Raw genomic sequence first — 12,279 nt, forward strand, 5'->3', positions numbered from 1 at the left:
TGGTCACACCCTGCGGGAGCTGTCTGGAGTGGGGCAGGCTGGTCACACCCTGCAGGAGCTGGGCTGGAGTGGGGCAGGCTGGTCACACCCTGCAGGAGCTGGGCTGGGGCAGGCTGGTCACACCCTGCAGGAGCTGGGCTGGGGCAGGCTGGTCACACCCTGCAGGAGCTGGGCTGGGCTGGAGCAGGCTGGTCACACCCTGCAGGAGCTGGGCTGGAGCAGCAGCTGCCTCCAGGGCTGCACAGCCCAGCCCAAGGGCTGACCCTTGGGGCAGCGAGCTCACACGGGAGCCTGCTGGCCCCAGCCCTCCTGCAGATGTCAGCTCCGATTATTTCTGCTGGCCAATCCCTTCCTGGTGCCCTGGGGATGCTGTGGAGCGCCAGGAACCCCTGACAGCCGGGGCCTGGCACTGCCAGCCCTGCTCCAGAGGCTCTGGGCCATGCTCAGGGGCTCCACTCCTGCTTTTCCCTGGAAACCCCCTCCAGGTGAGGTGGGTGCCGGTTCCAAACCCGTGGCTGGGTTGGGAATGCTGGAGTGCTTCACCCTCTGCAGAACCTGCTGGGACAGAGTCCTGCCAGCCCAGCGCTCGTTTCCCAGGGAACCATGGAGCTGTTCACGCTGGAAAAGGCCTCCAAGATCAAGTCCAGCTGTTGATCATGGATCCAGCTGTTTGGCAGCTGAGGCCATCCTGGTACGTGTGGGGTTTGGTGGGGCACTGTGAGGAGGTGGGGGACGTTCTCACTGGCTGGTTTCCCATTAAAGCAGTTTGTTTCCATGGTCATTCCTACAGGAGAAGATGCTCCTGCTGCTCCCAGAGCCAGCCCAGCAGGATGAGGTGCCCCAGGTCCCTCCCAGGGTGAGGCTGTGCTGCTTCCCTGGCTCCTCACCCTGCAGGTGTGGGGTGCACACCTGGCACAAACACTCCCAGCAGAGAGGGCACACCCCTGGAAACCCGCACTGCTTCGCAGGGAAGTCTGTACCCAAAAGGTTTTTCAGCTCCTTGGCCTGGAAGCTAAGTCCTCCCTTCCATTCCTTCTGGAAAATGCAGAAATTCCAGCAGCTCCAGGCTGGTGGGATCAGGAACTCCTAAATGGAGAAGATACATGGGAACACAGAACTTGGGGTAATGGGATGACAATGAAAAATAAATGAACAGGTGAGCTAAATTCCGTTTCTACCCCCAGTGTCTAAAGAGCTGTAATTAAAAGGGTGTGTGATTATGTTTGTCATTGCTTAGTTTGTAGGCATTTGATGCACATTCTCTAAGTCATTAAATAATTTTGCTGGGGCATTTGATCTCCATGTTGATACTTTATTACCATGAATCACTTGGAAACAGGAAAGGGACCTATGAAATTGGAAAACAATTCACAATTTGTTGGTTTTGGTGTTTTTTTTTTCAGTAACTAGCTCATTTTAAACCCCATTTTTAGCAAGAAATAATGACTTGCTTTATTTAGAGACTATTTAAAATGCTCTCGAGGTATCTACTGAATATCTTGACATCACAGATAAATCAGGAGCAGGCTCAAAATTAGCCCTGCCCTGTTCTATATTACAATATGTTCTATATTACATTATCCAGCCCTTGTACAATGCACCTCAGAGACGGGAGAAGAGACAGAGTCTGTTCTCAAAGCTGTTTCTAACATATGATCGTCCTTACCCCTGAAAAGCTGCCAGGCCTTGTCTCTGCGGCACAGGACTGGATATTTGTGTGTGGGGAGGGTCTCCAGCAGCCTCAGAGGGTTCGTGGTGTTGTTTTCTGCTTTGGTGTTGTTCCGTGCATTATTTTTATATCCAAAAGTAGCCAGGAGAGAGGTGGGTGCTCATCTGAAGGTTAGGGTAATTAAACTGACCTAATTCCTGTCAAAAATAATCAGGATAGAGCCTGCACTGCTCCACGACGGAAAACTGGGCTCCAGGGTCTGGCTCTGGAGCTGCTCCGGGCGATGCTCCTGTGACCTGGGGCTGGTGGAGGGACAGGATCCGCTTTGTGCTGCCAGGACCAGTGAGCTGCTTCCTCAGTTAATTAAAATACGCCTCATTAACAGCGCACTTGGTGCCTTCCCGGCCTTGGCAGGTCCTTTCTGGGATGAGCAGGAGCTTTCCATCCCAGCCAGTGCCTGGCTGTCGCTGCTCCCTGCCCGTGCTCCCCGCTCTCCTCCAGGCTCTGCCGGGATTCCTCAGCCCAGAACGCTCCAGAGCCTTTGGGACGGCAGGAACTTTCCAGGGCGTGGTTTTCACCCTCCCCACGAGCGCAGGGATGAGCATCCCCTAAAACTCTCCCCAGGGCAGCGCTGGTGGAAGAGCTGGGTCTCGGCTCCCGGAGCAGCTCTGCTCGGGGCTGCAGTAAAGCAGCTGCTGCCTGTGAGCATCTCTGCAGGGTTCACTCCGCACAGCCCGGCCAGGTTTAACCCCGGCACCACGGAACGTGTCCTCTCCCTCGGCCGCGGACCCTGGCGTTCCGGAGAACGCAGAATAACAAAGGAGCATTCCGAGCGGTTTCGTTAGAAATCCATCAGCCTGTCAGACAGTCTGGTGGCATCAATAATTCCCTATTAAGCCCTCTACACCCATTATGGTTTGTGCTTTTCCTTTTTTATTTTTTTTTTTTCTCCCCGAAGTTAGTTTCCAGGCAACGGGTAAGAACTGAATTGCATTAAGCTATTAATTCAGCCTCGCACGCCAGCTCCAGCTCCTGCAGCCCAGCCCTTCCTCTCCGGTACGAGTTTCCTCCCAAAGCCCCTTTATTGGTTTAATCTTCCCGGAGAACTGGTGTGGGAACGGCAGGAGCTGGGCTGGGCTCTGGTCCTTTTGGGGTTTGTCTGGCTGGAGGGGGTGGTTTGGGCAGAGCGCTGGGGAGGGTTGGTGTTGGTCACCAGAAAATGCACGGTGATCCCCTGGTGTGATCTTCATCAGCAGTCTGGGATGGCCTCGGTGAGGTCTGAGGCACTGAGGGGATTCCTGGGATTGGTGATTTGAGGGTGGGCAGCCCTGGCACAGGGTGCCCAGAGCAGCTGGGGCTGCCCCTGGATCCCTGGCAGTGCCCAAGGCCAGGATGGATGGAGCTTGGAGCAGCCTGGGGCAGCGGGAGGCGTCCCTGCCGTGGCTGGGGTGGGATGGGATGAGCAGGAGCAGAGTCTCATTCCTGTAATTTGTGATTTGAGCACGGGCAGATGCTGTGCCAGAGATCCCTTCCTTTCAGGGGAGCACAGGGATTTGAGAACGTGACTGATTAATGAATCCTTGTATGGGCAGTGCCTGTGCATCAATAATGGAGCGGCAGTAATGAGATGGAACCACCCCGAGCATGACATGGAAATCTTTGCAGGAGCTAAAAAGAAGTAATTTGGGTGTTGTGCTGCAGAGTTAATGAATGTAGTGCTGGAGAAAGGAACTGCACTGGCAGCTTGGGAATGAACTTCCCTGCTCGTCCCCTGGAGCAGGGCAGGGAGGCTGAGCGCGGCAGCTTTCCTTCGGGGCAGCTGTAAAAGCGGGATAGGGATCTGGGCTGAAATCACAGCTGTGCCTGACAATTACAATCAGGAGGGAAGAAACCCAGCCTGGGCCGAGCTGTGCTGTGCCCCAGTAGTCAGAAAGGTCACTCACTGTTCCCCAAGCTATGTTAGCATTTTATTGTATTTTATTTTATTGTATTTACACCTGTACATATCATTTTGTTACGGTACTGGGGAAGGCTTTTCCCCCAGAGGGTGCTGGGCACTGTCAGAGCTCCAGGAGAGCTTGGGCACGGCTCCAGGGGTGCCCAGGGTGGATTTGGGGTGTCTGTGCAGGGCCAGGGTTGGACTGGATGATCCTGGTGTGTCCTTGCATCCCAAGACATTCCATGATATTCTCTAAGGTCACACTCAGAGACCTCTCCCATGCAGGCACTCGGATGAGCTTTGTCTCTGGCTTTGCACTGCGTTCTGGAAGTCACTGGAGAAGCTCTGCTGGGGATTTTTGGTGAGGCTGCAATTAGAAAAAAAAAAATAATCAGTCTCAGTAAAAGAATTTGTCCTTATCACCTGCCCCAAAATAACAAAAAATTATAATGAGTAATTGTAGTCCTCAAAAATCTGAGGCACCAAAATAAAGCCATTTCAGGTCCAGCTGCCATGACTTTTGTAAAACAGTTGACTTGAGATAGAATTTTAAAAAGTTATTAAATATGTATATATATATATTAGAGAAAATAAACTCCAGTTTTGAGCTCCTTCCAATTTCTATCATTAGAGAGCTATGATACAAGTCTGAATCACAGAGGTGACAAATCCAGGCCCCGAAACGAAACCGTATCTCCATCAAACTTCACTGGAGGAACAAAATTAATAAAGGTCTGCTGATTATCAGCAGGGCACATCATAAATGCTCCCGTCTGCAGCAGCCAGAAGAACCTGGCTGGTTAAGAAGGGGTTTTGTGCCGCTCTGGGTGCCCGGATTTCTTGGGACAGTTATAACCCCCCGCATTTCTCACTGGGACAGGTTTGTGTCGCCATCCTCAGGGGCCGTGGTTCCGTCAGCACATGCAGAAAACCCCCGTGGTCAGGATGCTGAATCTAATCACCGACTCCATTTCTGGGCCATATTTTATTAAACATTTTCATCACTTTGAGCAGTGCATTCATACCTCCCCAGATTTATATCTGTAATTAGGGGACCGTTATTTACCAGCTGCTAAAAAGACACCTTTCAGCAACATAATTCAAATGTCAGGAGTTACTGCCAGTTCCAGATTAATAGTGCAGTTATTCCTTTGGCTACGGGTTAGGAACGTGGCTGCTGTCAGAAACCTTTGGAAGCGGTTCAGAAATACTGGGAAACAACTATTTGTGTTTTTCCAGCTGAAGAAAAGCAGTTGCATGTGAAAGAGAGCGCTCCTTCTCCCAGATCTACGTTCGGTAATGAGTTGTTTTTGTTTAACAAAATCTCTAACAGACGGTGTTGCTAAGTTCTGGGTATCAGGGCTGGTTTTGCAAGAGGCCTCCACACGGGCTGCTGGAGCACTGGGGAGGTTTCACGTTCCAGCTGGAGCTCAGGCTGGTGCTGATGTGTCTGCACCCACAGCTCTGCCCCTGCAGGGGACCCTGGAAAGGACCCGGGAAGAGGGGAGGGCTCCAAAAAACCTGATTTATTGTGTGTGCTCTCCTGGGGGAACCACAGAGTGGGCTGGCTGGGGAGGGACCTTAGAGGCTGCATGGTGGGACTGCTCCCAGCCCCAGTGTCCAGCCTGGCCTGGGACACTGCCAGGGGTCCAGGGGCAGCCACAGCTGCTCTGGGAAATCCATCCCAGGGCCTCTCCACCCCCATGGTGGAGAGGATCTCAGCAATTCCTTGGTGTTCTGAGATTATTGTCCAGCTGGTTTCTTGGAGGTCTGTGCTCAACACCTTCATGGTCAATTCTCTCTTCCCATCAAAACCCCATCAAATGGGGAAGCTGTGTTTGCCATAAATCCACCTTTCCTGGGCAATAAGGAGCAGACAACCAGATCTAACCTACATCCTGCTTGTTCCCTAGGGCTGAGATCCTGGAAACAACCAAAGCCTCACCAAATCCAGCAGCCCCAGTGCCACCCCAGCACGGCCACCTCACAGATGTCACCTCTCTGGTCACCTGCCTGTGCCTCTGGTGCTCCAGCAGGAAGGATTGGGCTGATGATGGTGAGACACTTCCACGCTTCTTCAAACCCTTTTTCTTGGTTGTTACCACTGCTCAAACTCTTTGTTGTGCTTCTGTAAACGCTCAGATCCTTTTGAAATGGGGGCCAGACATTTCCTTGGTCTCATTCCTGCAAACCTTTCCCAGCCTCAGGGGCTGCTCAGTCACTCCATGCACTCAGATAGCACCGGGATAAAACCTCCAGTTTTAAAATCAGTTAAATTATTTTCTCCATCAGCAACAGAAAGCGGTGGGGTTTTTCCAAGGTGGGAATGCAGCTGATGGAAATGAAGGGTGACTGTGCGCACTAATTCAAGGCAGCAGCTTTGGGGAAACATCAGCCAGGGGAAGGAGGAAAAGAAATTTGAACTCAATTGGATTTTAGTAACTTCAGCTTGGGTTTGAATCATATTTACATGCTTCCCTCTCTCTGCTCTGTTTGCAAGTTTTATTGCTGCGGTTCTTGTGTCTTGGAGCGATGTGAATTAGTGGGTTTGTTATTGCTGAGAGGGAGGGGAACTGCAGCAGCAAGGAATGAGATCGTTCCCTGGAGTCCCACACAGGAAAAGGGTGGAAAACCTGGAGCTGAACCCAGATCCCAGGAGACACCGAGCGGCCCCAAAACGGATGCTGTGGTGGGCCAGGAGCTGCCAACAGGAAGCTGAAGCCGAGGTTGAAAACCCAATTAGCATGAAGGACGTGATGGAAACGGGGACATTTAGGGCAAAATCCTCCCCGCCTGCACGGAGACCCAGGGGCTTTGCAGCTTTCCTGCCTTCGCTTCCAGCGGTGCCCAAATGTGAGAGTTCTGTGCGGTTTCAGAGCGAGCACGAAAGTGAGAAATCATTTAAGAGCCCGAGCTCCAAGGGGAGCATCAGCAGGAGCTGCATTGATGGAAATGCCCCAAACTGGGGGTGGTTTCAGGGCAATTGTTTTTATTGTTGGTTGCAAGCTTTCGGCGAAAGCTTTTCTGAGCCAGTGTTTTGGGCCAAGGCAAAGACTCCTCGCAGGGTGAACCAAAGATGAAATTACAGGTCTTTAACGAGAACTGCGCCCGTAAATGGAAAACACGGTGTGGCACAGTGGAAACAAGAGCGTTGTCCTGAAGTCTTTGGCTGTGTCCTCTGAGGTGTACTTTGGGGATTAATCAGCAGAAGATTGTGTCACAGCGATTCGGCTCAAGTGGGGCTTTGCTCACACTGCAGCCTTATCTTACACGCCCATTGCCAATGAAATAATTCTGAATATTGCAGCTGTTGAGCTTGCCTGCTCGGGCTCTTGGCTGGGCAGCGTTTGCTCCCTCGGGGCGCAGCTCCTCCAGCACAGCCACCTTCTCTGGAGGCCTCTCCTCTACGAGAGAGGGCACAGGTTGTTCCTCTCTCTGTAAACACACGGAATCCAGCCCATTCCCATCTTCTGCAGGCTCCAGTCCCACGCTCCCACTGTACCTGGGGTCTGGAGCACTCCCAGCACACAGCAAAGTGTCCAGGGGAAGGCAGGGACTGCAGGGAGACCCAGCGTGGAGCCCTCGAGCACAGGTGGAGCTGGACTGGCTCTGCTTCCCTCAGGGAATGCGCTAATTGTCATTCTTCCTTCTGATTTTCACACTGGGCTCACAGACTCACAGAATGATCACAGCTGGAAAAGACCTCCAAGAACATCGAGTCCAACCTTCCTTAGATTTGGAGGAATCCACAGTTTCATTGGTATGGAAATGGAAAATGAACTCCAAAACACTCCGATCTAGAGAATTCCAGCCTAGTTCCGGTGGGAATTAAGCAGAAGTTTCAAGTAATTCATGTTTGAAATGCCTTCACAACTTTTGCCTCATAAAACCAGAAAAGGACAAAGTAATGGTAAAAATTCCCGTTTTGGAAGGGGAGATTCTCCTCCCTGGCAGTGAGGATGAAGGAAATTTGCTGCGTTTCAAGAGGACTCTCAGTGGTTACTTTGATTTCAAACATTAACTCAGCACATCTCAATCCTGCCCACTCTCAGGGGTTGCTTTGATGGGAAGTTGGTGATTTATGGGACTGAATTTGAATTCCTGTTCAGAATTCATGTCCTGGTTAGGAGCACTCAAAGCTCCTGCACACTCCTGTGGCTCCCCAAAGCCAGGGCTCTGCCCTCTGAAGTGCTGGGAGCTGCCTCACGTAACCCCTGCTGCTGCAGGTGCGGGCGAAAATGGAAAAGTTCCGCAGGAAGCACCAGGAACACAGGAGGGTTTTTTCCTCCCTAAGTGCTCTCATGGGTTTGGCTGTCTTTTACTTGCTCCTCTCTTCTCCAAAATGCCTTTTTTTTTCTTTTTTCTTTTTTTTTTTTTCCCTCAAAGAGCATGAAAAGGAAAATTGCTAATGAGTCAAACCACCAGAAAAGTTAGGGGATGTCTTGAGGACGACATGGATTTTTCTCCATGGTTGTGGCAGGGCTGGAGCCCACCCAGAGTGTCCAGCCAGCACTGCCCTGCATTCATCAGCCACCCTTAATTAAATTAAGCATCTGCAATTAACACACAGCCCAGCATCACCCTTTTAATTCGTCTTCTGGTTCTCCAAACTGAATTGCTTTTAATACAAACCTCATAAAAAGCAATTTTACTCTTGTCTGCCAATGCCGAGCCACCATTGGTGTGTCCTAAACATTCGGTTTGATTCAGGCAGAGCTGGACCCTGAGCTCAGGGAGGAACCAGAGGGAATATTAGACACCTTCTAAACCTGGAGGGAACACAGAGCACCACCGAGGTGGGTAGTTAAAGAGGAAGGAGAGAAACTCTCCTGGTTTGACACAAAAATAAATGATGGGTTTAGCGCTGCTGCGTGAACGTTGCATTTCCCAGTAGTGAAAGCTTGTTTGTATCTGGGTCAAGAGAAAAAAAGAGCTGCTAAAATGAAGAAACCCTCCTAAGTTTTAGGTTATTAGAAGTGAGAGAGGTTCGGTGAGAAGTTCTGGATTGTCAGTGGTGCAAATGAGGTTTTCCTGGCGGGCTGGTGAGTTCGTGTTTGACTTTTTTCTTAAATATTTGCAAGAAAATTACGGGCAGCGCTTTGGTTCTGCAAATATTGACACCAGGTTCTCCTCCTCCATTAGCAGCACCAATATTTGCTGAGCTGAAGCCGTGAGCCCCAGGGCAATGCCCAGGGATCTGGGCCAGGGATCCTCCACTGCCCCGAGGGTTCAGGCTGGGGAGAGCAGGAGCTCTGCCCTGGCTGCTTCTGACAGAATAAGTGGGGGAAATTCCTGAATTCGGGCCTTTTCTATAAAAACACAGCGGTGTTTGAGTGAGAGCTGTGCTTTTCACCCACTGATTGTGGCTTTCTGGCTGACCTGGCTCCTGTTTCCTCTCCTGCCTGCCCTGCTTTCAGGGGCTCTTGTTGCTTTTGCTGTTCAATTCTGGTGCTGTGCCCCTCGCTGGCACTCCTCAGCTTTATATTTGGGATCTGATATCCACGGCAATCTGTGGAAATCCTTTTGAGTTTTGCAAGCCCATATTCAAATGACAGGTGACTTGTTCTCAGCCTCCCTTCCTGAAGGGGTTGCATGCTCCTCTGGGGGACATCCCTCACTTCCAAATCCCAGATCCCTGCGGAAGCTCTGCACCTACACTGGGGCTGGATTTGGTCAGTCCATGAGCTGTAAATTCCCCATTAACATCTGCCCCTAGGCAGCAGGAGTCACAGGCCTGGCTTTCCCAAGAAATCCCATGTTTCCCACCCCGGGGGAGCAGGGAGAACAATACAGAGTGCTTTTCAAAAGCCCCTACACGGACCAGTTCCCTTGGTTTGCAATGGTTCTCTGTGATTTATTAGTCAGAAATTCCATCATATTTTTTACCATCCCTCACAAATCTCAGCTCCAATTTTTTCCCCTTCTCAGAGCTGTCTTGTGAATAACAAACCCCACATTTTTCTTGTGTGTGTTCTCCTGAATTTATTTCATGTCATCTTCCTACAGGAGCGGAAGGAAAAGAAAAAAAGTGCAGCTCCTCTCAGTTATCCCGCTTTGGGACAGGGGGCACAGATGAAGAGCGAGCAATCAACACGTCAGGATAAACTTACATTGCCACGGAGCACAAGGTTTGATCCAATATCTGTATCAGGTCTGGGTTTCAGCTCTGAATCTCACAATGCCACAGTCCCTGGGCACAGAGCTGCTCCTTCCCCCTCCGGGAGAAGCTGGGGAAGAGGAGCTGGAATTCCCTGCAGTGCGGAGTGCCTCCGTGTTTGGCGGTGGCTCCAAAGGAGGGATGGCTGCGTGCTCAGGGCAGGGATGGAGCCAGGCTGCACCCTGCAGCTGCACCAGGAGCTGGGGGAGCATTTCCTGCAGGAATCCCCCCCCAAAACCCCCTTCCCGTGCCCTGCTCTTCGCTGGGGTTCTGAAGTGAGGAAAATGGATTTATTTTGGGTGGCTGAGATGGGAGGTGGGCCTGGCAGCATCCCTAACACAATCCGCTGGGGCCAGGGCTGTGTCCAGCTGGGTCCTGAGCCAGGACCTTCACTGCAGCCCAGCCCTGTGACACAGCTCCAGGAGGCCCAGGGGCTGCACTGCAGCTTGCACAGAAAACACAGGCCTTTTGAGGTTGTTTCTTTCAACAAAATGCCCCAATAGCATCAAGAAATTATAATATTTGCTTCCATTTAACTGGGGAAAAGTAAGGGAAATATTTCGAATATTCATTCCAACGTGTTTGGTTTGGGTCAGACCGAGTGTTTTTGTTCCCTTGAAGGGCCCAGGAGAAGCCAAGAGCCAAGAGGTGGGGAAATGTGAGCCCGGTGCAGGCACGGCCACCCCTGACTCCTGTCCTGCTGGATTCCATGAAAGCCTTTTCCCGACTCCATAACTGCCTCGCAGAGGGACTCACCAGCACGGCTGAGGTCTGCGTGGAATTTTGGGGAGGATATTGAGTCCGTTCTCCTCCTGAACCCTCAGGCGCTGCAATTTGTACCGCGGTGAATCCTGCGCCGTCGGATCGCCCCGCTAAGGGCAGGCCTTGGTTCGGACTGATTGAGGATAAAATCCATTTTCTCTGGGAGTAAAAACGTCGATAGGCACACGCTCAGAGGCTGCTGTAACCCTTGTGGCACACCTGATCCCCCCTGTAAGGAGTTTAACCTGGTTCTGCTCGGCCCCAGCGCCAGGACCCGTGTGAGGAGCATGCCCTGCGCTCTTCCATCCTCCTGCCAGCATGTTTCAAATTAACGCTGCAATCTCTGAAATTAATGAGTTTTCATCGACCTCGGTGGAAGTGGATCGGCTCTGAGGCTGCCAGCCCACCCCACCGGCGCTTCACTGAAATGGTTCAGCGACTTTGAGGCAGGATTCCTGCCCTGGGAGCGCCTCCAGAACTCGATAAAGGCTCCCCCAGTGCCCTGCTGCTCCCACAAAGAGGCTCCATGATGACAGGCTTCATTTGTTCTGCGGTAACTCCAGGCTGTTTTGAGCTCCTTTCTCTGCTCCTTTAGCTCAAGCAACCAGTCTAGGAAGCTCTTATTAGCCCAGGGTTTCCTGAGAGAGGAAGTCCAGCACCTGCTTTTCCCAAAGCCCTAAACGGGGTTGGACAAATCTGATTTCCTCCATTACCATAACGAGGCATCTCGAGCAAAACAATATTATTACAGCAGCTCACAGGTGATGGAGATGTTCCCAGCCTCTGTAAATTGGGGTTTTTTTTCTGTGGAAAGCACTGTGAGTCTTGAAGAGGGAGAGTCAAAAATTGCTGGGGAGACCCTGAGCTCAACCCTGTGGTCCTAGACCACATTCCCACCCATGGAAGTACCTTGGAGAGGCTTTTCCATGGCCCCACACGGTGTGGTTGGATGGAACAAGACCCATCACAGACCCAGCCGTACCTGTGCCCCAGCAGTTGGGCTGGGCTGGGTTTGGCTGGGCTGGGCTGAGCTGATCTGGGTTTGGCTGGGCTGGGTTTGGCTGGGCTGAGCTGGGCTGATCTGGGTTTGGCTGGGCTGGGTTTGGCTGGGCTGAGCTGAGCTGATCTGGGTTTGGCTGGGCTGGGCTGGGCTGAGCTGAGCTGAGTGCTGCAGCACAGCACAGCACAATCCAGAGATGAACAGCAGGATCTAGAGCCCCAGCAGGTGAGTACCCAGAGAGGTGAAGCCAGGGGAAAATTCATTCCATGGAGTACCACAGGGCATGAAAGAAAGCCGTGGTTAAGTTCCAGAAAATGGGGAAAAGGTGTGATTGTCTGACAGCCAGTGCATCAAAGCAAGAGAATAAAGGTAAAAATCTATACCCTGAACCCACATCAAGAGGAAGGAGCTGTTAGCATTACCTGGGGAGACCGGGCTGTCGATGGTTTTTGCCTGAGCCTGCTGTTGTTGTACGCAGGGTAAAACCTCGCACAGACCAGGCTCGCTACAAAATGAGTGAGGAAGGACATCGAGGGAATAAATAAAAGAGATGAGGAAGAGATCTCCACTTGTACAAAATCTGCACAGCCATGGAGAGCCCTTAAAGAAAAAAAAAAAAGTTAAAACTTCATTTACAAAGATCTCTCCTGACTTGTGTCATAAAATGTTCCAAAACAATCTCATGACTCAATTCCTGCAGCCATTGAAGTAGGAAGAATTACATAAGATCCTTGCTGTTTGCTTTATTTCAT

The 12,279-nt window shown here is 51.4% G+C and overlaps 2 long non-coding RNA genes across 2 annotated transcripts; both read left to right on the top strand.

Annotated features, from left to right (window-relative positions):
- The first annotated feature begins 226 nt into the window (after positions 1 to 226).
- LOC120758258 (uncharacterized) lies at positions 227 to 5,592 on the top strand. Its single transcript, XR_005702822.2, has 4 exons — positions 227 to 691; positions 791 to 1,156; positions 4,848 to 4,904; positions 5,522 to 5,592. It is a non-coding gene; the product is annotated as an uncharacterized LOC120758258 (long non-coding RNA).
- On the top strand, positions 5,592 to 11,620 carry LOC131378628 (uncharacterized). The gene is made up of 3 exons (XR_009208240.1): positions 5,592 to 5,664; positions 9,615 to 9,736; positions 10,387 to 11,620. It is a non-coding gene; the product is annotated as an uncharacterized LOC131378628 (long non-coding RNA).
- The last annotated feature ends 659 nt before the right edge of the window (positions 11,621 to 12,279 follow it).

This window comes from Hirundo rustica, chromosome 12 (genome assembly GCF_015227805.2).
Source record: "Hirundo rustica isolate bHirRus1 chromosome 12, bHirRus1.pri.v3, whole genome shotgun sequence".
Classification (NCBI taxonomy): Eukaryota; Metazoa; Chordata; class Aves; order Passeriformes; family Hirundinidae; genus Hirundo; species Hirundo rustica.